Source organism: Lynx rufus, unplaced genomic scaffold (assembly GCF_022079265.1).
Source record: "Lynx rufus isolate CCGP_SWC_20201006 ecotype Redwood Valley unplaced genomic scaffold, mLynRuf1.p SCAF_4, whole genome shotgun sequence".
Classification (NCBI taxonomy): Eukaryota; Metazoa; Chordata; class Mammalia; order Carnivora; family Felidae; genus Lynx; species Lynx rufus.
In genome coordinates this window covers 102165839-102192389 of record NW_025814856.1, presented here as the reverse complement: position 1 = coordinate 102192389, position 26551 = coordinate 102165839, and the positions used below count along the sequence as shown (strand labels likewise).

Below are 26551 nucleotides of genomic sequence, written 5' to 3'. Positions count from 1 at the left end.
CAATGGTCCCTTCCCTTTTCACAAGGACCTCCTCACCCTGGGACATCTTTCCATCCACTTTTTCCCTAGACAGGCCCTCCTTGAATCTCCAGATCATGTCAGCTTCCCCTGTGCCCCATCCCATCCACCACCATTACATTCTCATTGCATTCTGGGCCTCACCTTCTGTAGCTTTCCAACACACTTTAAATTTTTTGTTCAATGGCTGTTTTCCCAATAAGAGTGCCTGATATTTACTGAGTAATTTCTGTGTGTGTGTGTGTGTGTGTGTGTGTGTGTGTGTGTGCATATATGTGTATATATATATATATATATATATATATATATATATATAATGTCATTTTAACCATCACAACAATCTTGAAGTAGGTTCTATTATTACTCTAGTTTTACAGAAAAGGAAACTGAAGTGCTGAGAAATTGAAGCCACATAGTGAAGGGTAAATTAAAACTGGAACCTAGGTAGTCTGCATCTAGAGCCCATGGGTATCCATGACTAATACTGTGTTAGTGAACTAGTAATCTCCACAAAGGCAGGGGCCATATCTCATACCTCTAGAACCTAACACAGAATTGGTATGTAGTATGTGCCAACAAGAAGTTGCTAAAATAATAGAGTCCACATTCCTAGGGTGGTATACAATGTCCTCTGTTATTTTACCCTGACCTATCTCTCCATCCTTTTTACAGTAGGCTTGTCCCCACTTCTCTGGATCCTATCTTGTAGCCACATAAGCAATTCCCTGAACAGCCCAGACTGGGTTACACTTCCGTGCCTTTTGTATGTTCATTAACTCAGTCATCCATTCTTTCAGTCATCATTCATTCATTTACTGAATACTTAATGAAGACCAGGCAGAGAGGACAGTTCTACAATAGATGTATGCTATAGGAACACAGAAGAGGGATATCTAAATAAGACTAAGGAGTCAAAGTCTCCCAAGGAGGTAACAACACTAAAATTGAGTTTTCATTTCCCTGGAATGTGCATGTCTTCATGGCAAGCTCCCACTTACCTTTCAGGGCTCTGCTCAAATGTCTCATGCAGTGGTCTCTCCATATACAGCTTACAGACCTATTGTACTACTTGTCTCTAGAAGATGACCTCCCCCATCAGTCAGGTGCTCTATTCTGTGTATCAGTCTCAGCACCCTGGGTTGCTGGCACAGAGGAGATACCTAGTGAAGCACTGATGAATGAACAAAATAATCATCCTTTTGCTGAAAACACTTCAAAACATCGTACAACTCTGTGCAGCTACCAAAACCCATAGAATTTGGATTTATTTACAGAATAGGCATATTTTCCTTAACACAAATTGGAGAGCACTGTCACTAAGTATTATTACATTATTTTAGAGATGTATAAATTATGTAAAAATAGCTAGGGGAACGTGCGAGTGCGCGCACACACACACACACACACACACACACACTGACCCATGTGCTTTTGCTGATTTGGTGAACCTAATTGAGAAAATAAGAATTCACACTATCAGGCACATTCTCCTGAAAGTTGTGGACACTGTGGAGAATATTACATGATAGAATGTTAGTATATTTTCTGAAAGGCAAGACGATCCTAATGATGCTCTCATCAATGAAAAAGGACGTTTCATTATTAGAAACAGGCCCTAAATGTTAGCTGCTAATGTGTTTTGTACATGGGTGAAAAAATTCATGCCATTTATACATTTTGGACTAACATCAAAGCACACTTATGTCACACTGTTCTTTCTGGGTTTGTCATATGGAGGGCTCTTTGAAAATTGTAATGAGATGCAAGCTTACCCCGATATCCCCTTCTCTACTCATCATGAAGGACAGCTTTGACTCTTGAGGGAACCAAAGCTCTTATAGGAGCTGCTGAGGGCCATGCCTGGCATTTTCCAATACTGTTTCTGTTTGAGCAGTGTAATCCTGAGCTACTTTTCTCTCCCTCAGGATAAATTTTTTCACCTGCCAAATGAGTAGGTTGGACTACAGCAGGAGTCAGCAAATGTTTTTGGTAAAGGGTGAGAAAGCAAATATTTTTGGTTTTGGACCACGTGGTCTGTGTTGCAACTATTTAACTCTGTGATTGTAGTGTGAAAGGAGCCATATTAAAGTGTGTAGAAAAACAGCCATGCCTGTTCTCTAATCAATTTTTTATTTACAAAAACAGTCAGGGGGCGCCTGGGTGGCGCAGTCGGTTAAGCGTCCGACTTCAGCCAGGTCACGATCTTGCGGTGCGTGGGTTCGAGCCCCGTGTCGGGCTCTGGGCTGATGGCTCAGAGCCTGGAGCCTGTTTCCGATTCTGTGTCTCCCTCTCTCTCTGCACCTCCCCCGTTCATGCTCTGTCTCTCTCTGTCCCAAAAATAAATAAACGTTAAAAAAAAAAATTAAAAAAAAAAAAAAAACAGTCAGTGGGTCAGACTTGGCCAGTGGGTCATAGTTGCAGGCGCCTGGGCTAGATGAATTCTAGGATCCCTTTTAATTTTTTTTTTTTTTTCTGCCATGTATTCAGTTTCAATCATTGTGTGAGAGTTCAGAGTTGGGAGATAGCTGGAGAAAAAGAGGAGCACACTTTAAAGAATCATTGGCTGGATGAGATTACTATATTTGACTTATCTTTTCACTTGGAATCTTTTAACTTTGTAGCATAATGCCCCTATTATATTTAGCAATTAGAGTGCCATCACAAAGTAAAATGTAAAACCATTATTCCTTGAAAAGAGAAAAGGCTTGCGGTATGAAATGATGCATGCAAGGAGTGTGGGTGATAATTTACTCATATAATCATTTCTATTTCAGTTCTATGGCAAGTATTTCTGGAGATGGCTCACACGGCAAGGAGATCTTTAAGATGTGCACACCATAATTAACCTTTTTATATACTCTGATAGAAATATCAATAGTCTTCTCTCTATGTTAGCAGTTTTAACTTTACTTATATAGTCAATGGAATGATTTGAATTAAAGAATTACGATTATAAGAGAGAAAAAGCCCTTTATACCTTGGTTTTAAAACAAAACATGCATATTCTTTGTTATTTTTATATCATGCTGAAGTTCTAGACAATGAATGCCTCTGGCTCTTTTTTTTTCCCCCTGGCAGAGGGGAGTAGACAACTGGCTGGTACTTCTGTTGTGTATAGACCAATGATTCTCAAAATAGAGTGTCTGGACTACCAGCATCAGAATCACCTAGGAACCTAGAAATGCAAATCCTCCAATTCCTACCCCAGATTTACTGAATGAGAACCTCTTGGCGTGCAGCCCCACAGTCTGTTTTAATAAGCCCTCCAAGTGATTCTGATGCCTGATGAAGTTTGGGAATCACTGTATGCATTAATACTTTCTATAAACAAATTAAATGGAAGACTTGGCCTCATACAAAGAGCAGATGACCCTAGAGTTTGCACATGCAGAAGGTGCAGAGTAAAGGCACTACGTCTCTAGCTATATTACAAGAAGAAGGGAGCTGAAAAAGGAAAACCACAGGGAAGGAGAAAGACATAGAATTTTGGTGAGTAGGTAGAACCAGAAAACCTCAGAGGTTCCATCTGCAGTGGTGGCTAAGCTCATACACATCACCACTACCTCCTGTCTCAAAGTCATTCACTCAATGGCCCTCACCATGATTGACAGGTAAACACTGTGCTTAGGTGATGGGGACATGGAAATGAAGATGCTCTCTCTGTCTACAAAGAATTCATAGTTTTGAAGTGAAAAAAGAAAAAGAAATGGCTCCCTTGAGAATCTACAATGAGTACCTAATAGTCAAAATCAAAAGGGAGAGGCTGGACGACAGGAAAGCAAAAGGGTAAATAAGGGGATACAGAGAGTGAGCATGAAACAGTTTAATTGGTACTAGAACATTTAGGAATGTGCTTTTAATCCCTCCAATTACTTTGATTTGGAGATATGGACCCCTGAGTTCTTTATTCCCTCACTGCCTTGTTGAACAAAACCACAGAACTGTAACCAAAAGCCTTCCCTTCCCTTATGAGGCTTATAGTTGGCAAAAAGCGAAAGTAACTCAGAGACATAAGCCAATAATCTATGTATAGGTCAGAAACAACATAGTCTCATACTAACATCACCTAATTATCTGTCTAGTTCTGTGACATTGTATTAATTCTGGAGCCTCATCTTAAAATTATCTTTGCGTCCACCAGGAGAGTGTTAAAGATGAAACCATGTTATTAAAAACTAACACTAAATCAAACATAACAGTGCTTTCAGAATTTGGATGATTTCTAGAAGTCACCTTGCCAAACAGACTACAGTGTTTTAAAGAATGACTTTATCATTTTAGTCAAATAATATGTATGTCCAGTCAAATAATATGTATTGTTTTTAAAAAATTTCAAGCATTACAGAAAGGTACAAAGAAAGAAGCAAATAATTTCCTGAAGTACAGATTATTAAGATTTGGTGAAAAAAACAAATAGAGTAGGTAATTAGAAATAGTTTCAGGAAGGGGGCTAATATAGTACATGCTATTTTTGAAAACAGAGTTTTTATTTTGGAATAATTTTAGATTTACAGAAACACTGCAAAGACAGTACACAGTATTCTCAAAAACCCCTTACCCAGCTTCTTCTGCTCAATCTTATATTATCATGGTACATTTAGCACAGCTAAGAAACCAACATTAGTATGTTACTATTAACTGAATCCAAGACTTTATGTGTATTTCACCAGTTTTTCCACTAATGTCCTCTTTCTGTTCCAAGATCCACACGGAATTTGGTTGTCGGGTATTAGTCAGGATTCTCCAGAGTGGTAGAACCAATAGGATATGTGTGTATATATATATATATATATATATAATATGTGTGTGTGTATATATATATATATATATATATATAATATGTGTATATTATATACATAAAAACATATAATATATATAGAAAGATAAAGAGGCTTATTATAAGGAATTAGCTCACGTGGTCATGGATGCTGAGAATTCCCAAGATCTACAGTCAGCAAGCTAAGCCCCAAGGGTGACGATGTATAGTTTCAGCCTGAAAGCTGGCAGGCTGAAAAACCCAAAAAGAGTTGATCTTTCTGTTCAGGTTTAAAGAGTGGAAAAAAACCGATGTCCCAGCTCAAAGCAGCCAGCAACAGGAGATCCCCTCTTCTCAGCCTCTTTGTTCTATTTCCGTCCTCAATTGATTGGATGAGGCCCACCCACATGGGGAGAGCAATCTGTTTTTATCAGTCTACCCACTCAAATGTTAATTTCACCGAGAAATACCCTCAAGGGACATACCCAGAAGAACATGTGACCAAACATCCAGGCATCCTGTGGCCCAATCAAATTGACACACAAAATTAACCATCACAAGTATACATAGTATTTCAAATTTAATACAATATCCAACTTGCCAGATCATTTTATAAGTGACATCCTTCATTTAAAGTGCTCACAGTAAGCAGACAGCTTTCTAGGTGTCCTTATATTTACTTCTGTCCCCATCAGTTCAGTTGAATACTTTCCACAAGTTGGTTTGAATTGTAACTTTTAAAATCATATAACTTAATTTTTTTTGAAAACTGATACAATACTGATGCAAAAAGAATGAATTGTTATTTCCATAAAGACTAGGTGGAGTGTGTTAGGAAATTTGCGAAGATGTAAAGTAATGCAAAATTTGCTTTCTGGTTAGGTGTGAGCATCATAATGGTAAAATATTGGGAGGTCAAGGGGAATAGAGGAGGATTCTGCACTCAGATTCCTTCCGAAGTATCTTTCAGCTCGTTTCATTTTAAAGAAAATTGAAACCGGAAATCCTGGCAAGTGCATTATTGGTGTAATTCATACAGAAAAGATGGCCCAGGGGAATTCCAATCAGAGGACCACTTTCAAAGGAAAGATCTTGGCCCTAAATCAAAAGATCGGCAAATGATTGTATATGTGGTTTATGTTTAAATATGCAGTTAGGGAAGATGAAAAAGTTCTAGAGATGGAAAGTAATGATAACTGTACAACTATGTGAATATATTAATGTCGCAGTCATAGGACTGTACACTTAAAAATGGCTACAATGAAAATTTTGTTATCTGTATTTTATCACAGCAACAAAAATAGAATATGCAAAGTAAGTATGTGTATTTTTTCAGATTCCTTGTTTTAACAAATATTTTTTGTTAACTTCTAAATGGTTGTGTTGGATACAAAGGCTTATTCTGTATTGTTTATTTTTACTCTAATTTACTAGAAGAAAGGGAAACCAATATGTAATTGAATGAATATTAGGCAAACAATCCCTTTCGTAATTTTAAATCAAGAGATTTTAATTCTGTGGCATAGCTCTAAATTTAGGGGAAAAAACTAAAAAAGGAGTGCGTGGGTGGCTCAGTCAGTTAAACCTTCGATTCTTGATCTCAGGGTTGGGAGTTCAAGCCTTGTGTTGGACTCCATGCTGGGCATGGAGCCTACTTAAAACAAATGTTATGACAGACTTTAAGAGGTTAGAACAGTGCTTCTTAACCCAAGGCGGTGCCAATTGCTTACGTTGCATTTGAAATGCACGAACTGTTTCTCAAGGTCATAATAGCTGAGGTGATCCTGGCATTCTGGAGGCTGGGCTCCAGAGATGCCAAACATCTTATAATGCAGAGGGAAGTCCTGATATCAAAGACATGTCCACTCCAAATGTCAATAGTTCCCTCAGTGACAAAGATTGAGGTAGAGTCAATATATTGAAAAAATTTATGTTTCAGGGCGCCTGGGTGGCTCAGTAGGTTAAGGGTCTGACTTTGGCTCAGGTCATGATCTCGCTATTCATGAGATATGAAATTTATTGTCAAATTGGTTTCCATACAACACCCAGTGCTCATCCCAAAAGGTGCCCTCCTCAATACCCGTCACCCTCCCACCCCCCATCAACCCTCAGTTTGTTCTCAGTTTTTAAGAGTCTCTTATGCTTTGGCTCTCTCCCACTTTAACCTCTTTTTTTTTTTTTTTCCTTCCCCTCCCCCATGGGTTCCTGTTAAGTTTCTCAGGATCCACATAAGAGTGAAACCATATGGTATCTGTCTTTCTCTGTATGGCTTATTTCACTTAGCATCACACTCTCCAGTTCCATCCATGTTGCTACAAAGGGCCATATTTCATTCTTTCTCATTGCCACGTAGTACTCCATCGTGTATATAAACCACAATTTCTCTATCCATTCATCAGTTGGTGGACATTTTGGCTCTTTCCATAATTTGGCTATTGTTGAAAGTGCTGCTGTAAACATTGGGGTACAAGTGCCCCTATGCATCAGCACTCCTGCATCCCTTGGGTAAATTCCTAGCAGTGCTATTGCTGGGTCATAGGGTAGATCTATTTTTAATTTTTTGAGGAACCTCCACACTGTTTTCCCGAGTGGCTGCACCAGTTTGCATTCCCACCAACAGTGCAAGAGGGTTCCCGTTTCTCCACATCCTCTCCAGCATCTATAGTCTCCTGATTTGTTCATTTTGGCCACTCTGACTGGTGTGAGGTGGTATCTGAGTGTGGTTTTGATTTGTATTTCCCTGATGAGGAGTGATGTTGAGCATCTTTTCATGTGCCTGTTGGCCATCTGGATGTCTTCTTTAGAGAAGTGTCTATTTCTAATTTATTATCTATTTTCATCATTTAAAATAGATGATTTAGTACTCAATACCAGACCTTTTCATGTCATGGCTTCTTCATTTCTGCACCCTTTACTTTGATTCATTTACTTGGTTGCTTAGATTTTGTCACATGGTAGTTTTTAACTAACTTAATTTTTTAATTTTAGTTTTTAATTTTTTTTTTTTTTTTTTTTTTTTTTTTTTTTTTTTAGAGAGAGATTGAGAGAGTGTGTGCGAGTCGGGGAGAAGGAGGGAGAAAGAGGATCTTAGGCAGGCTCTATGCTCAGCAAGGAGCCTGATGCAGAGCTCGATTCCACGGCCCTGGGATTGTGACTTGAGCCAAAATCAAGAGTTGTATGCTCAACCAGCCGAGCCACCCAGGGGTCCAGTTATCTTATTTTTTATTCCAAGAAAAGTTTGTGGATTTTGATTTCTTTACATCCTTTCATGGTTATGATCTATCTGTTGTATTTATCCTAGTGGGATAATTTAATTGGGTTTAAATTTTGCAAGTCATGCATTCTTTTCTTCAGAACTTTATAGGCATTGCTCCACTATTCCTGGTTTTGAGCATGATATGGGAAAGTCTAGGGTCAATCTGACTTCCTCCTTTATAAGTGATTAACTTTTTGCTGGTATACCCATAGTATTATAATTTAAAAGGCATTATTCTTTTATTACCTTGTAAATATTATAGTTGAAACTCTCAAAAAATCAAATATAAAATATGTAAAATATACATAATTGAAATGAAAACTTTACTCAGTCAACTCAAGAATTAAAGGATCACCAATACCATTGCCTCTACCATGGGTTCCTCCCTTGTTCTATTTCCCGGACTTTCCCCTGAGGGAATAACTCCCGTGTATGCTTATCCTTCCTTTGCCATATTCCAAATATTTTTATCACATATCTATATATCCACAAGTAATATATTATTTCATTTTGCTCATTTTCGAGTTATGTAAAAATGATATCATACTATCTATAATCTTTTGGAACTCTTTTTCATTCAAGTTAATGTTTTTAAAGATTCATCCCCATTGTTTTGTGTTACTAAACAGTACTATTTTTTAAAATAGAATTACTGGTATACAATTTATATGCCATAAAGTTCACTTTTTAAAGTAAATAGTTCAACAGCTTTCAGTATATTTACAAAGTTGTGTGACCATGACCATCTTCTAATTTGAGATTATTCATATCACCTCCCACCCCCAAAAGAAACTTTATACCTATCAACAGTTCCTCCCAATTCCCTTCTCCCTGATCCTTCATAGCCTGTCTCACCACCAGTGATCTATGATCTATTAAATATCTCTATTAAATATCAAGTGTCTCTGTATGTTTGGGCCTATTTTCTGTTCCATTCGGTCACCCTCCATTTGTCTGCTTTTCTAATAATCTGCCAAGATTAAACTTTTAATTATTGTAGCTTTATAGAAAGCCTTTATACTTGGTACAAGTTGTTATAATCACTTCTTTTTTTTGTTTTTGTTTTTAAAGTTTATTTATTTTGAGAGAGAGAGAAAGAGAGAGCACATGCATGATAGGGGCGGGGCAAGAGAGAGGGAGAGAGAGAATCCCAAGCAGGTTCATGCTGTCAGCTCAGAGCCCAATGGGGGGCTTGATCTCAAAGCTGTGAGATCATGACCTGAGCTGAAATCAAGAGTCAGACACTTAACCAACTGAGTCACATAGGTACTCCTGTCACACTCAATTCTTTTTTTTTTTTTTTTAATGTTTTTAAATTTATTTTTGAAGGAGAGAGAGAGACATGCTCCCCATGCTGGGGAGGAGCAGAGAGAGAGGGAGACACAGAATTCGAAGCAGGCTCCAGGCTCTATGCTGTCAGCATAGAGCCCAATGCGGGGCACAAACCCACAAACCACAATCATGACCTGAGCTGAAGTGGGACACTCAACCGACTGAGCCACCCAGGCGCCCCTACACTCAATTCTTTAAGAGTCTTAGTTTCTCTTAGCCCTTTGCTTTTTCATGTGCATTTTATAATTAGCTTGCCCATTCCATGAAAAATCCTGCTGGAATCTTAAATCTATAGGTCAGTTTGATAGAATATACATCTTTACAATATTAGAATTGCTGTCCATAAACATGGTACATCTTTTCATTTAAGACTCTAATGACTTTCTATCAAGTTTTATATTTTTTCTATACAAATCTTGTATGCCTTTTGTTAGGTGTATTCCCAGATACCTTATGTTTTTGCTGCAATTATAAATTGCACCTTTCTTGTGTTACATTTTATAAAAAATTTATTTATTTTTGAGAGAGAGAGAGAGTGCACATGAGCAGAGGAGGGAGACAGAGAATACCAAGCAGGTTCCAAGCTGTCGGCACAGAGCCCAAATTGGGGCTCAGTCCCATGAACCATGGGATCATGACCTGAGCTGAAATCAAGAGTCAGACGTTTAACCGCCTGAGCCACCCAGGAGCTCCTTTTACATTTTTAAATGTTTATGACCATTGTTTAGAAAGGCAATTGAGTGGTCTTAGAGCCAGCCACTTTGTCAAAGTCTCTTATTATTACTAATAAGTTGTTTTTAGTTTCTGATTTCCAGTGGGATGCTTTTAACTTTTCATCATTAAGAATGATGTTTACTAAAGGTTTGATAGATACCTTAATTCACATAAAGAAAATTATCTTCTCCTCAAAGTTTGATAAGACTTTTTATGTTGAATCTATGGTCAACTTTATCCCATACTTTTTCTTCTTCTACTGAGATTATATATGGGTTCTCCCTTTTAATCTATTATATTGGGTCACAATTCTAGATTTTCTAATGTTAAACTTCTCTAGCATTCCTGGAATAAACCCAACAAGGTCATGATAAACTTTTTGTTTAACTCCACCAGATGTGATAATACTTTTCTTAGGTGAATGAGCTTGACTGAGATTGACCTATAATTTCTATTCTTGAATTGTACTTGCTATCTTTTGTGCCCAGGTTATGCGAAATGATTTCGGGAGTATTTCTTATTTTTCTATTTGCTGCTAAGTCTGTAAAACATATATTTAGTAATTTCACCTATAAAATTAAATGGGCCTAGTCTTTCCTTGGAGGAAGATTTTAGACTATTGATTTAATTGCTTTAGTAGCTTTAGGACTATTCAGATTTTGTAATTCTTAAGTCAGTCTTAGTAAGTTATATTTTCTAAGAATTAGCAAAATTTACCTAGGTTTTCAAATTTATTGGCACAAAATTGCCAATAAATTTGTGTTGTCTTTTTTTTTATCTCTGCTGTATCTATATTTACAAGCCCTTTTTAGTTGGTGTATTATTTGTACTCTCCTTTATCCTCAGTCTTGCCAATGGATTGTTTTTTAAGTCTTTCCAAAAAGCTGACTTTCATCTTTATCTTTCTGTTGTACTTTTTGATTTCATGGAATTCTCTTATTATTATTTCTTTCCTTTTATTTTCTTTGAGTTTATTATCTTGTTCTTTTCTAAATACTTAAGGTGAGTGCTTACTTCATTTTTCAGACTTCTCCCTTTCCTAATTATAGGTGACAAATTTCTTTCAAAAATAATAGTTTTGACATGTATTTTCATTATAATTTAGCTTTAAGTATTTGAAATCCATTATGATTTATTGATAAATGAATGATTAAGCAGTCTCTTTTCAAGTATGTGGGGACTTGGAAAATACCTTTTTGCTATTGACTTCTGTATTAATTGAATTGTCATCAGAGAATATGATCTTTGTAAAGTCAACTTGAGATTCAAAGTTCCTTTAGTGTGAGTCTGTTGATAAACTCTCAGTTTTAGTTTGTGTCTTGATTTCACTCTAAAACAGTTAATGCTTCGTTAAGTCTTTCCTCTCAGCAGCAAATATATTATTCCATTGCCTCCTGTTTTCTGTAAATACTGTTGATCAGTCTGTTGTCCATGAAATGATCATCTTTTTGTGATGTAATTCCTCTCTAGTTGCTTTAAGAACTTTTGTCTTTGCTGCTATAGAGTCACTACTTTGTGATATCTCGGCATTGATTTTCTTTTTATTCATCCTTTTTGGGAATATTGTGCTTTCTGAAATTGTAGATTAATAGCTTTTAGCATTTCTGGAAATTTCTTGCCTATTATTCCTAGATTAGCTTTATTCTCTTCTTCTGTGACTCTGATTTGACATATGTTAGACTGTCTCATTTTATCCTCAACACTTTATACTATTTTCATATTTTCCAGTCCTTTTTCTTTCAGGATTATATTCTGGTTAATTTGTTCATTTCTATGTTCGAGTTCATTAATGCATTTTCAGCTGTGGCTAATCTGCTTTTTAATATGTTTCATTTTTTTCTTTCAACATTTACATATTTTATATTTAGATGTTCCATTTAGTATTTTTCAGAACTGCCTGATCATTCTTAATGGTTTTCTGTTGCTTATAATTTTTTTTTAATTTTTAAAAATATTTATTTTAAGAGAAAGGGAGAGAGAGTGTGTGGGCAAGAGCAAGTGAGCACAGGGGAGGAGCAGAGAGAAAGAGAGAGAGAGAGAAAAAGAGAGAATCCCAAGCAGGCTCTGCACTATCAGTGCAGAGCCTGATGTGAGGCTCAGACCCACAAACTGTGAGATCAAGACCTGAGCTGAACCCAAGAGTTGGATGCTTAAGCCACTGAGACACCCAGGTGCCCTGCCTGCTTATGCTTTTGATTGTACATTACTTTAAGTACTTCATAAGCAGCTAGTCTATACCTGAAATATATCTAATATAGGTGGCTTACCTCTTCGTGAGGTTAGTGGTCTTTGATCGTGAACTAACAGTTGCCTGATCATAAATTGTGGGAATCTCATGGGATATACCATAGAATGTTTTCTGATGGAGATCTGGTTTGCTTTCTGCTAGGAGGTGGGAAGATGACCAACCTGGGCCACATTGGCTCTCTTTGAGAGTCCTGGCTTAATGCAGAATCTCAGGTTCAGCTCCCCTCCCTTGCTGTCCACTGTAAGTTCAGTATCTAAATTGCAATTTATAGTATCCCTCAGGATAACACAGTTCTCTCCTTGGCTTCTTGCTAAGAACATTTGTCAGCTCACTGCTCCCAGCTCCAGTGTTGACTTAGGTCTTCCTTTTATTTAGGGGTTGGGGGAGAGGAAGATCGGACTTGGAGATTATTTTACCCACTTTCAGGGAGTCCAGCAACAAACCAAAATGTTTTATTTAGGGTCTAATTGGTTTCCAGAAAACAGTGTCTTGTCTACCATTGCTGCTGGAAGTGGAAATCCTATTGTTAAGCTGTGAAGTTCAGTAAATAAAGCACATGTGCTGACCATTCTGTCTCAGTTTTCCCAGCACAAGGTGCCCTATTATGATTTAAAGGGGCAAGTAGGGGCGCCTGGGTGGCGCAGTCGGTTAAGCGGCCGACTTCAGCCAGGTCACGATCTCGCGGTCTGTGAGTTCGAGCCCCGCGTCAGGCTCTGGGCTGATGGCTCGGAGCCTGGAGCCTGTTTCCGATTCTGTGTCTCCCTCTCTCTCTGCCCCTCCCCCGTTCATGCTCTGTCTCTCTCTGTCCCAAAAATAAATAAACGTTGAAAAAAAAAATTTAAAGGGGCAAGTATCTATAATAATTTTTTATTTCAATTACAAATAAGGAAGTTAGGGCTCCAAAAGGCTAAATGGCTTACTCAATTTGTGATAAGGTGGGATGGAAGGGAGACACTAGAAATCATGTTTAATGTCTAATCCAGTAGACTTTTTAATAAATCCTTCCAATACTCTTTAGGTCCAATTTTATATGTTTTTAAAATTTTTTAATGTTTAATTTTGAGAGAGAGTCAGAGCATGAGCAGGGGATGGGAGGAGAGAAAGGGAGACACAGAATCTGAAGCAGGCTCCAGGCTCAGAGCCTGATGTGGGGCTCGAACTCAAGAATGGTGAGATCATGACCTGAGCCGAAGTCAGACGCTTAACCGACTAAGCCATCCAGCCACCCCACTCTTAGGTCCAATTTTAAAAGACATCTTAACGTTAAATTCTACATGTATTGTTTATGTTATAATAAGATCTGTAATTTTATTTTTACGTCTATGCATAACCAAGTCTAGATACATACATCCATGTATAATCACATATATACATCAATAAATCCAAGCCTATATAGAAAGTACTATAAATACAATTTAATATATAGACAAATATGACTATAAGGAAGATACCTTGGGAGCTTTAAAGGGAACTACAGAATCTTTTTTTTTTTTTTAAGAGAGAGAGAGTGAGCAGGGGGGAGGGACAGAGAGAGAAGAGAGAGAAAATCCCAACCAGGCTCCAAGCTCAGCACAGAGCCTGATGCAGGGCTTGATCCCATGACCCCAAGATCAAGACTTGAGCTGAAATCACGAGTTGGACACTCAACCAACTGGGTCACCCGGGCACCCTGGGAACTACAGAATCTTAATCTTGTCTTTCTCTAATAAGCATGGTCTTTAAGATAAAATAATTGTACATTTAGTTTCACTTATACACAAGAGCAAATAATTTCTGGTAAAGATTATAATGACCTGGATTAGCTATGGTAATCCATATTGTGCTATGCCTCAAGTAGCCTTCTAAATAATCTCTCCATTGAGCCCTCTCATAGGTTCAAATTATAAATTACATGAATACATCAAGAGAAAAAGTGGGATTCCTTGTGGGCAGTGCTGATAACAGTCCTCAGGAAATCTTTCAACATAAATAGTCCCTAGCATAGACAGAATTAATAATAATAGTCCAGGGAAAGCAAGGGGGAAAACCAGAGACAATCACTAAAGCAGGCATTTCAATTTAGGGGAGCCTATTACCAGAGTACCTGAGAGAAAAAAATAGAAACACACCGTCTGATACACCAACATTCCAACAAAGTTAGAAATAGTTGCTAGAGGCAACCTTGGGATTTCTGCAGTCCTATCTGATAATTACTATTTTATTAGTTTTGTTTAGGAGTATTTTTAAAGATAAAACAATTGGGTTGGGCACCTGGGTGGCTCAGTTGGTTAAGTGTCTGACTTAGGCTCAGGGTCGTAGTCTCTGGGTTTAGGAGTTGGAGCCCCACATCTGGCTGTCTGCTGTCAGCCCATTTCAGATACTCTGTCTTTTTCTCTCTCTGTCCCTTCCCCACTTGCACTCTCCCCCTCTCTCTCAAAAATAAATAAACATTAAAAAAAACCCAAAACAATTGGATTAATGTCCTAAAATTCATTTTAGATATTTTGAAGGTTGGGGATAGAGATGTTTGTTAAGTTCTTTTGAGATAACTTGGTTATAGAAATCATTATATATCCCTTTTTTATTTTTAAAATTCTTTTTAGTGTTTATTTATTTTTGAAACAGAGATAGAGCACAAGCTGAAGAGGAACAGAGAGAGAGGGGGACACAATCTGAAGTAGGCTCCAGGCTTTAAGCTGTCAGCACAGAGCCCAACGTGGGGCTGGAACTCAGACTGTGAGATCGTGACCTGAGCTGAAGTCACTCAACTTACTGGGCCACCCAGGCACCCCTATATCCCTTTTTTAAAGTTTTCATAGACTTTTCCCCTGGGGCATTTTAGTGTCTTTAATTTTTATTTCCATGTTAATATTATAAGGGAAACTAATGTACTTAGAAGATTTTCTTTTCTCCTTTCTCTCCCAGATTTTGACTGTCCACCCTCCCAACCTCCACCCCCAGAAAACCTCTGGCATGTAGCTCCCCTTATCAAAAGCAGGTATTATTTTAGTCAAATGGGACACTCGTTTGAATATAGTTATGAATGAGGAATATTTGTGTGTGGGGGGAGGGAGCTGTGAACCTTTTAAAAATCTATATAGTTAAGATTGTTCACAGCATAGTCCACATCTGCTACTACTCTTGAAAAACACTAACAGGGGCGCCTGGGTGGCTCAGTCGGTTGAGCGTCCGACTTCGGCTCAGGTCATGATCTTGCGGTCCGTGGGTTCGAGCCCCTCATCGGGCTTGGTGCTGACAGCTCAGAGCCTGGAGCCTGTTTCAGATTCTGGGTCTCGCTCTTTCTCTGACCCTCCCCTGTTCATGCTCTCTCTCTGTCTCAAAAATAAATAAATGTTAAAAAAAAATAAAAAAAAAAACACTAACAGATGAAGGTATTTGTGAATTTTACGGGTGAGAGTTGAGGTGTGGAGCTTGGAGTGGCAGCACCTGTATTACCCTTTAAATGGTAGGAGACACTAGAATCAGGCAACTTTGAGGGAAGGTCACATGGAAGAAGGTATTTCAACAAGCCAGCTCTGTAACTGGCTTTCCCAGAGTCAGTTTCTAATTTTTCAATAAATGATTATTCACCTAATGGATTGCTTAAGTCCTTTGTTTCTCTTTTTCAACTTCTACCTTTTATATAATAACATGAAACATTATAGAAGATGAACTTAAATTATTTACACTACCCACATTTCATGTCTGCTACAAAGCTTAACAGGGAAATCATTGCCTTGAAATTTCCAACAAGGCCGTCCCCTAAGGGTCTGTTCTCTGTATCTGGGTCTGAATGGGTACTCCATCATACTTGCTGTTCCTACAGGGCTGAAAGGGAGATGCCATCAATTCAGACACCCTTTGCGTCTGAGTTGCCTCGTATTACTATTAATATTTTTCAAAAACAATGACAGTTTCATTTGTTAGGGAAACCAACTCATTCTTAGAGACTGAACAATGGGAGAAGTTGGTGTGTAGTAACACAGTAGATCGTTTCTAATTGCTGGAAGAGATGTCCCTCTTAAGTCTCCTGACAGAGTCAGAAGTTAAGGCAGCGAGAGAAGCTTGTTACACGTAGAACCCAGTGGGAAGCAGCAACAGTTGGCATTTTCTCAGGAGAGCCAGTTCACTCATTATTTTAATGTTTGTGCTATTGAACACCTTTGAAGCGAAAATTAATTTCCCTTTTGGATTACTTAGGATATTATTTTTAATGCTGAAGTTTTCCACATCGTCCTCGCCCACAAATTTTTTCCAGAATGATCAAGAGAAAAAAACAAAACAAAAACCCTTCAAATGATTATTTCTAACAGCACATAAAAACAGATTTTGAGAGATTTTGTTATTTCCCATGATTTCCTTGTAGACATTCTTAATGATCTTTCCTTAAAGGAAAAAAAAAAGTGTTTAGTGTTACATATTGAAATGAAAGCTAAGTGTTGTATTGTGAGAAGGGGGTGAAGGTTTCCTCAACACATCCCTAGGATGAATGCAAATCCACCTACTTCTGTCTAAAAAATTCCACACAATTCAAACCTCAAGCATGCTAATCAAGATTAAGCTTCAGAGTATTAAGATCATTCCAAACCTGCCTGAAGTCCTGTTTATTTTGCATCTCTCACCCCAAATCTGGTCTGTTAGTGAGTGGCAAGGACAAAAGCCTTTCTTGGTCTATCCAGCTGCTCCCACTCCTGCCAGAGCATCTCTGGGCTATGCTTAGAGACAGAGGCAAGCCACAGAAGCATGAAATCCACCACAGCCCCTGTCCCCTCTTCTCACCGCTCCCCTGCCCATCAAGTCCTACAGTTCTGAGTGGCTGGAGGAGCTTCTGATGCCTGTCCAAGTCCCCTTCTGCCAGCTCTGCACATGTCCAAGCTGCCACTCAATGTCACTTCCTCAGCACTAAACTTTTAGATGACTTTCCAAGCAGGCAACATTTTGGGGCATTTTGCTGTCCTTTCTTTAGAAGGGGCTTCCAGGATAGGTTCTTAATGTCCTTCCAAGGAGCTATGTTGAAGATAAGTTTAGGGGGCGCCTGGGTGGCGCAGTCGGTTAAGCGTCCGACTTCAGCCAGGTCACGATCTCGCGGTCCGGGAGTTCGAGCCCCGCGTCAGGCTCTGGGCTGATGGCTCAGAGCCTGGAGCCTGTTTCCGATTCTGTGTCTCCCTCTCTCTCTGCCCCTCCCCCGTTCATGCTCTGTCTCTCTCTGTCCCAAAAATAAATAAACGTTGAAAAAAAAATTAAAAAAAAATTAAAAAAAAAAAGATAAGTTTAGTAAGTTATTAAATAACTTTGGTAGATAAAATGCACTTTAAACATGATGGTGAAGGATGGAAAACAATCTCCTATTTCTACTTTAATACCATGTAATGTTGTATATAAGTGAGTTTTTTTTTTCTTTAAAGGGGTTCTGAGGAAAGAGATCCATCTTAAAAATATGGCAGACTGAAGCCAGAGTAGATAACAGGCAAGTTGTGGAGATTTGAGAAGTGCCAGTAAAATTTCTTTTTGATTAGATTTAGTGATATCACCTTTTTTTTTTTTTTTTTTTTTTTTTAGAGAGAGAGAGAGCCCAAGTGGGGTAAGTGCAGACAGAGGGTGGGGACAGAGGATTCAATGCGGGCTCTGTACTGACAACAGTGAGCCCAATGTGGGGCTCAAACTCACTAACTGTGAGATCATGACTTGAGCCAAAGTCAGACGCTCAACTGACTGAGTCACCCAGGTGCCCTGATATCACTTTTTTTTTTTTTTTTTTAACTTTCTGTGTGTTTTAGGTTACAGGAGAAAGTAGCAGTTTAGGAAAGCAAATAGACCTTTATTCTTGGAATGGCGATTAAAATTCTTCTCCCTTTTAAATTGAGAACCAGCAGGTGAAGATCATTGTTTCTAGGGAGAGGTGTAAGGCTTTCTACAAATCTCCTCAATAAGCATCACATGGAGAAGCCTTGGAAAGTTTAAGTTGGGATCTGCTTAAGTCCGGGGAAACATGGAGTTTACATCACAGTGACTGAATACCTAAATGTTAGCGAGGTATTTAACTGTACCTAGATGCATGTACAGTTGACTTTTGAACAACTGCAGGGCTTAAGAGTGCCCAACCCTACACAGCTGCAAATCCATGTATAACTTCTGACTCCCCCAAAATGGAACTAATAGCCTATTGTTGACTAATAGCCTATTGTAGAAGCCTTATTGGTAACATAAATATTCAATTAACACATATGTTACATGTATTATATATTGTTATCCTTACAAGAAAGTAAGGTAAAGAAAATTTTATTAGGAAAATCATGAGGAAGAGAGAATATATATACAGTGCTGTACTGTAGTTATAAAAAATTTCCATGCATTAGGTGGATCTGCGCAGTTCAAACTTGGGTTGTTCAAGGGTCAACTGTATTTGTTTAGCCTTAGTTCTCTATGTGGCTTTTTTTTTTTTTTTCAAATGTGTGCTTAAAATGTAGAGTGTAGATTTTATTATGTAATTTTTAATTAAGTAGAATGTTCCTTTTATATTTGTACTTATGTGATACAATAAAGTTCTATTTTATAGGAGAAAATAATTACTCTTTGGCTTGGTTGATACCATGCCTACTGGAAGCTGTAACCAGAATGATACCACAGTGCCCAGGCACTGGCATCCACCAGTCAGAACTCAAACAGTATGGTGTATCAAATGATGTAAGATATGGGAATAAAACACACACTTTAAGGAATATTTATTATTATATTCATTTAAGAGACCTTTTCTGAGCATCTTCATTCATTCTACTGGATCTCAAAGTCTAGTAGCAGAGATATGAGAATTCCTTACCATATCCAAGAAATCAAAAGGGATGGATAAATCTAGACAAACAGTATCGTCCCTGGATCTAAAGAAACCTACCTCAAATCCTTTGGAATTTCAGTTTGGGCCTGTATATTTTTCTTTTCAATATAAATCATCTCCAAACCCACCCTGCCTTAGAATAAAGGGGATAAGTAGGAAGAAAAAGAAATGAACCAGAAATTCCAAAGTAAGAGAAACACTGGACCATAATCATGTCAAAGCCAGGAAACCGAAAATTAATGTTTTCCTATAAAGGATGGAGGATGTCTAGGTGGGCTATGAAATGAGCACTGGAGGATGCAGAAAGGGCCATGAGGAAGATTTACTGGTGCTGGGAGAACTTTCGCCCTAGGATTTCATGACTTGTGTGCTTTAAAACGTTATAGGTAGACAATTCCGTTCCTGCAGTTAAAAAAAAAAAAAAAGTTCCTATATGATAAAATTAATATTATGAGGAGATGGGAGAAGAGGGGAATTAGGTTGATTTGAAGGAAAATGATGTTTCAGAAGAGACGAATGTATATATTTAATTTTTGTTTTATGAGATAATGGCTAAAAGGTAGTAAAATCTCCAAGTCAGATAGTTGGGACTAGGAACAATTTCAGGTAAACTGCCATTTCTAAGTGAGAAAGAATTGTTTATGGACTCTGGTGCAGTGTCTTCTGTGACACTGTACCAGAGTCCAATGTTTAGCTGTGAATATTTTGTAAGATTATCCTGTGACTCTTCATGTATTGGAATTAATAGAAGTTCCCTAGGCCAAAATTTAGTCTAGAATATGTGCCTTTCTAGCAAATAAAATCATTGCTAGTACCTGTTATAGTGAGTTTAAACTAGTGCTCTCGGTATAAAAGTGACTGTTACAATATTTCGTGAGCCGTTTGCTTTACAGCCAGATGAAGTCATAAATATAAAATAAAGCTCTGGGTTATTTTTTTTGTAGCTCCTTAATGTTAATATCTCACATATATTTTAACTGCTTGGAAAAGGTGTCAAAAATAAGATTCAGAAATAATTACACATCCCTTCTCCAAAACCCCATCTACAGCTTTAGTATTCAAGGAAGAAATTTCAGCTAAATAATAAAGTTATTTTCAGAGATAAGAGATTTAAAAAGTAGAAGCAACATTTACTTTCAAAAGTCATCTAGTTTCTACCTCTATCTGATCCATTATAAAAAGCAAGTATTCTCTGAATACTTTATTATCCCAGATCAATAGACAATCAAATTGTGTATCCAGGAGCATAGCTAGTTCATACAAACCACTCACTTCAGTTCAGATACCCTAGCAACAATGAGCACCCACTTTCCCAAGGTCACCAGTCAGCATTAAATTGCTATTGTGCATTTTTAAATGTATATATTTTGAAGAATAACAAAACAACAAATGAGCCACTGTTATTTCTCAAGTGTTTACTAAGCAAAGGGTTTGAAATAAATAAGAAAGATCTTATGGAATTGGGTCAAATGTAAACTCTGTGTGGGTAGGGACTGTGCTTTATTCTGCCTTGTGTGGCATAGATATAAATGAATGAAGTGATTTGGTCTTCACCATCTCTTAAGAAGACAGAGGCAGGTACCATCTTCCTAATTTGTGAAAAGAGGGTGTTGATAAATGGATGGTTAAGTGATGTGCTCTAAGTGTTGGGCAGCGTGAGCTCTAGGAAGGAATATCAGAGAGAGAGAGCTCAGCATTGCCTTTTCTCCTAGATGAACTTCAGGCATCTTGTCTTTGTGCTAGATCAGAACCATGGTTTGGTTCAGAACATGTACAGTCAGGCCTGGCTTACTGTCCTGAGCCAAACACTGATTGAAGAGGTGCCTTTTATATCACTTTGATTTGAGCCAGTCCTTTCTCATACTGCTATCCTTTTCTTCTCCCAGAAAAAAAAAAAAAGATTTACTAAGTGTTATTTACAGACACTACTGGAGTAGTTACCATATACTGGCCACTTACTATGCTCTAGGCTCTTTGCCAAGCAGTTGATATGTAGTACCTCCTCTAATTCTCATCTCAGTGCTTACATAAAGTAGACATTATGCCCATTTCACAGATAAAAAATGAAGACTCAATGAGATTATAATTTATCCAAAGTCGAGGAATCAGACCTAAATATATTGAATTTTATGGCTTTTAAGCTTGTTTGCCTCACTATATTTACCTATTATCCTATGATGTGAATAATCAGCTGATGATCCAAAGAGATTTTAATACCATGAGTGTATTTCTAGACATGTTTATTCCCTTTAAAAATATATATATTTATTTTTGAGAGAGAGAGAGAGAGAGTATGTGTGAACGGGGGAGGGGGAGAGAGAGTGGGGGACAGAGGATCCGAAGTGGGCTCGTGCTGACAGCAGAGATCCTGATGTGGGGCTTGAACTCACCAACCATGAGATCATGACCTCATGAACCAAAGTTGGAAGCTTAACCGACTGAGCCACCCAGGCACCCCTAGACACTTTTATTCTTTAAAGAAAACACTAGAGGGGTGCCTGAGTGTCTCAGTTGGTTAAGTATCCGACTCTTAGTTTCTGCTCAGGTGATGACTCACGGTAGGTGAGTTTGAGCCCCGTATCGACCTCCAAGCTGATAGCATGGAGACTTCTTGGGATTCTCTCTCTCTCTCTCTCTCTCTCTCTCTCTCTCTCTCTCTGCCCCTCCCCTACCCACACACTTGCACTTTCTCTCTCTCGAAATAAATAAATAAACTTAAAAAAAAAAAAACCAGAGAGCTGCCTATTTGAATAATAAAGACATGAAGAAGAGGAGGGAATTCACTTGTTGGAAATATCCCAGTGAAACTAATGTGATGGTAAAAAGAGACAAATATAAAAGTTTATTACATTCACGAATAGAGAGACATGAAAGTGAATTAATTGGGATGCCTAGTGACTGGAACAATAGCTAAAGGGATACATCTAATGAAAACACCCAGGGGGATTCCTAATATTCACTCAACATTCACATTCTAGACATACACATCATCTCATTTTAGGTAATAGTATTTCTCACCTTTTCTGAAACATAGTCTTTGCTCAACCTAGTTCCTCATGCTACAGCAGTGTATCGTTACGTGTATTTCCATTATGCTGCATCAAAGAGAAAAAAAATTAAATACAGAGAAATTAAATACTGAGATAAGATCTATTGTTGGGGGGGCAGAATTTTAGGGGGCCACAAACCATTTAATTATCAAAGACATTTTTGCTTTCCTAGGAACCATTTTGCCCTATTGAGAATGTCTGGGATAGCGATTCGATGCCTGCTTCTCCATGATATACCTGCTATTACTTCCAAACTGTAGAAGGTTGTGGCTAAATAACAAGTGCTCAGGAAAAGCATGTGGACAGGCAGCAGAGCAATTCATTGGTGTCTCATTAACTCAGTCTTTGGCAAGTTAGTTCAGATGATCCATTGGTCCTGTGAACTACAAGGCCGTTCGCTCAACTGTACAGGCTGGTCAGAAGAATGGCCAAGAGGTAAGGTTCTAAAGTCAGATGTCCTGGGTGCAAACCTCATCTCCACCACCTATCAGCATTGAGACTCTGGCCAGTCATCTAACCCAGAAGTTCTCAACTGGTGGCAATTTTGTGCTCCCTCCCCCCAAATATTGACACTGTCTAGAGACATTTCTGATTATCATAACTGGGGGTGGGGGATGGGAAGACTACTGGCATCTAGTTGGTAGAAGCCACCAGTGCTGCTAAATATCCTATAGTGCACAGGAAAGCCCCCCACAACAAAAAATTATCCAGTCGAAAATGTCAGCTGCCAGGTTGAGAAACTGATTTAACCTTTCCGTTCATTTTTGTCATTGTACCAGACAGCGTTCATTCCTTAACAGGTATTTCCAACCCATCTCCTTTCTGCCTCCCTGGTAGAGCCTGGAAAAGGTAAATACTACTGTGTCTTGTTGCTAGAGATAGCCTAAAGCACAGTAAGATATAGGTGGAAATTTATTGGGGGCATGAGAAAAGCCTTTGTTTTTCTACTGATATAAGAAAAAGATTAGACTCTTTCACCCCTTTCTTCTTCTTTCTACCTTGAACATGAAAGCGATATGTAGAGTTCCAGAAGCCATGTTGTTATCATTAGGGAAAGCCAAGAGATTCAAAGAAAGGATGGCCTGCATATTGCCGAGACCACAAATCAATGCCATATAAGCATTCCTGTACTTCTTTTTATATTAGAATATATAACTCCTATTTGTTTAAACATTCTTGATATACTCAAATTTCAAATTGGATTTTATAATAATAGGGTATTTCCACAATTTTGTATTATGGAAAAATATTTATAAATAACGTAAAATTTGCCATTTTAACAATCTTGTAAGTATGCAATTCAGTAGCATCAATTACATTCACAATGCTGTGCAACTATTACTATTATTTCCAAAAGTTTTTATTACCCCAAATGGAAATACTACACTCATTAAGCACTAACTGACATCCTTTTCCTCCAGCCCTCCAATGTCCGTGGTAACTTCTAAGGTACTTCCTGCCTCTATGAATTTGCCTATTGTATATATTTCATACAAGCAGAATAATAATAATATTTATCCTTTTGTGTCTGGCTAATTTCACTTAGTATAATGTTTTCAAGGTTCATCTACACTGTAGCATGTCTCAGAACTTGACTCCTTTTTAGGGCCAAATAATATTCCATTGTATGTATATGTTGTTTATCCATTCATCTGTTGATGGGCATTTGAGTTGTTTCTACCTCTTGGCAATAGTAGAGTTTTAAAAGGTAAAATAAGGTGAATGAGTGAGGTACTCAGAAAAGTGCTTAGTATTTAAGACCAATTCAGCAAATGTAAGTTAAAATTATTACTGCTAACATTAAATATCACCTCACCACATTCACCCTGTCAACTGTCTTTTGTTGCAAGGAGGAGTGTAGTAGCAGCATGTGGATGCACTGGCATAAAACTATGATCAGGACCTATTTACAATTCATAGCAAACAGTACTCTCATTGGTCTGTGATTATCTGCAAGTATGATGGGAATTTTCACTTATCCATCCATCCTTCCATCCATAGCCATCCTTCCATAATTCAGATTATGTTAAGCACCTCAATTGGGAGAAATAATATATTTCAAACCTAGGCTGAGGTAACACATGATTAAATTGTTGCAAATAACAAAGAAAAAAAGGAGGTGCTTAATAAATGTTTCTGACGATTATGAAATAGTTCTGCAATCAATCATAAGCTTCAAAAATTTCTCTAGGACTAGGCTGTGTTACCAGTGAACCAGATACATGCCTTATGAAATCCCCATCCTGATAAGTACTTTTAAAACCGATTCATAAATATCATTGAGTTTCATCCTTTGCACCTCAGGTTTTATTCACAAAGGTACAAAACAAAAGCTCCATCAAGTAACTGTCATGGCAGTACCAGGAAAAGTGCCATTTTCTAAGTAGGAAAAACAAACTCCTCCTTCCAAGTAACAGGGATAAGTATAGAGGTAAAAGGTCTTCCACAGCAGAGGAGTACAGCAGGTCAACTTTTTAGCTGGTGGGAGACATATTTTGGAGAAGATCTGGTGTGGGGAAGGTGTGTATACTGAAGAACACATTAAAACAGGGAGTAGGAAAGAGGAGGAAAGGGTAGTAAATCGCTGGTGACTGTGGTGACAGCATATCTTACTCTGATGTTGAAGATCTTTGAGACAAGTATGGATGGTCATTCATTTAAGATCAACAACGGGAATCATGTTTGGAAGTCAGGTATTTATGGAGCACCTGCTGTGTGGAACGTGTTTTATGATAAATAATTATCAGCTTACCCTGATATATCTTACAATTTTGGCAAGTCAAGGTTCACCAGTCTACCCACAGTCTCTTCAGGAAACAAGTGGAGGAACCCATGAGAAAATCACAATACCATGGGGGTTCTGGGGTTCTGAGATGGTATATGAACGCCACACTTGGGAAATATTCATGAGGGAGCTAGAAATTTAGCTGTACTGAGAAGTGGATAGAACGTGTGTAGGCAGAACAGAAAAGTGAAAGAAAGAGAAATAGCATCAGTAGAGGAGTGTCATGGCACTAGAAAGGAGGCAGAAGGCTGAGCAGGCACTAGAGAGGTTGGCCTGACTGGATGCTCATGGGAAATAAGGTTTAATAGCAAGAGTGGTGCCAGGAATGACACAACTACTAAGTAGCTCATTATTTCCAGGCTGGTCACAGCAGGAGAATATGGCTCCATTTCTAGGTGCTAGAGGTTCTCATTCTGTTCCACCTCTCCCCGCCCATTCTTTTAATTTCTTGTGTTTCAGAGCACATGCTCTAGGCAAGGTGAATTTGTATTAAGTTTTCAAAAAAAAAAAAAATAGCTCTGTAAAAAATTTTCTTGGGTTCCTCTGAATAACCACCACAGGCCCTCCCAGTCACCTCTTAACAAGATTTTCATTTAAATTGGTTCACTCACCTGACATTTTATGATAGTCAAGCCTGTCTTTGGTGATCAACTGATACTGTTACTGCTACCTGCTATTTTATACTCCGGAATCAGAGGTGGTAAGGACAGAGCCCTTGTCTTTTGTATTTTGTACTTTGTCAAGCACTGGATACATTTCTGGCATTTTGTACTTAACAAGCGTAACAAAGCACACCCAGGCCTAAGGATATCGCATCTGCTGTCCTCGAGCACAATAAAAGCAACAAGCCCAGTGGTCTCCGACCTGCAGGGTAGTGATAGATTGCACTGGGAAATGAGGCTCTTATCACAATCAACATGAAAAAAAGAAATAATGCCTCAAGTGTATCTCCAGGAACACTAGAAAAGCCTGAATGGAAATAGCCCACACCCAGGAGACAACTGCTTTGCTTACCAAGGGCTTCATTCCTACAGGCCCTTTCTGATAGATGTATAGTGCCAAATGTAGAAACTCAGGGTCACGTAAAATTATAGGGTGGTGAACCTAAAATGAGTAGAGATAGTTTCAGCAGATAGTTTTCAGTTGGGGTGGGGGAAGAAACTATTGGCCCTTGATACTCATTTAACAAAGTGAGAATAGGAAGGTAATAAAGATTACGAACCTCCTTTCTGAGTTTAGTCTGGAGACTATTTTTGTGTGTCATCCTTGCGCAGGGCAAGGCTCGTCTTCTCCATATCATTCCAATTTTAGTATATGTGCCGCCAAAGGGAACACTCTGGAGACTAGTTTTGCTAAGAAGCTTGTCTCAGTAAGTATTTTATTCTTGATGAGTTGTTATTTAGACAACAGAAATGCAGAATTTCGTTAACCAGTATAACAGGGATTTATTTTTCTTTCTATAGACTAATTGAACATTTTAATAGACTGACTATTGCTTTCCCCATTTTTTGAAAATGAGGTATATCTGCATCTTTGTATCTATGGGGAAGTTTAGTGACCAAACTGGTTAGAAATTCAACT

At 38.2% G+C, this 26551-nt stretch overlaps 1 protein-coding gene and 1 pseudogene across 2 annotated transcripts in view; both read right to left on the bottom strand.

The window, feature by feature from the left end:
* The window catches only part of UMAD1 (UBAP1-MVB12-associated (UMA) domain containing 1), a 274040-nt gene that overhangs the window by 13831 nt on the left and 233658 nt on the right, over positions 1-26551 (bottom strand). The window lies entirely within an intron of this gene.
* LOC124525225 (uncharacterized) lies at positions 26205-26303 on the bottom strand (annotated as a pseudogene).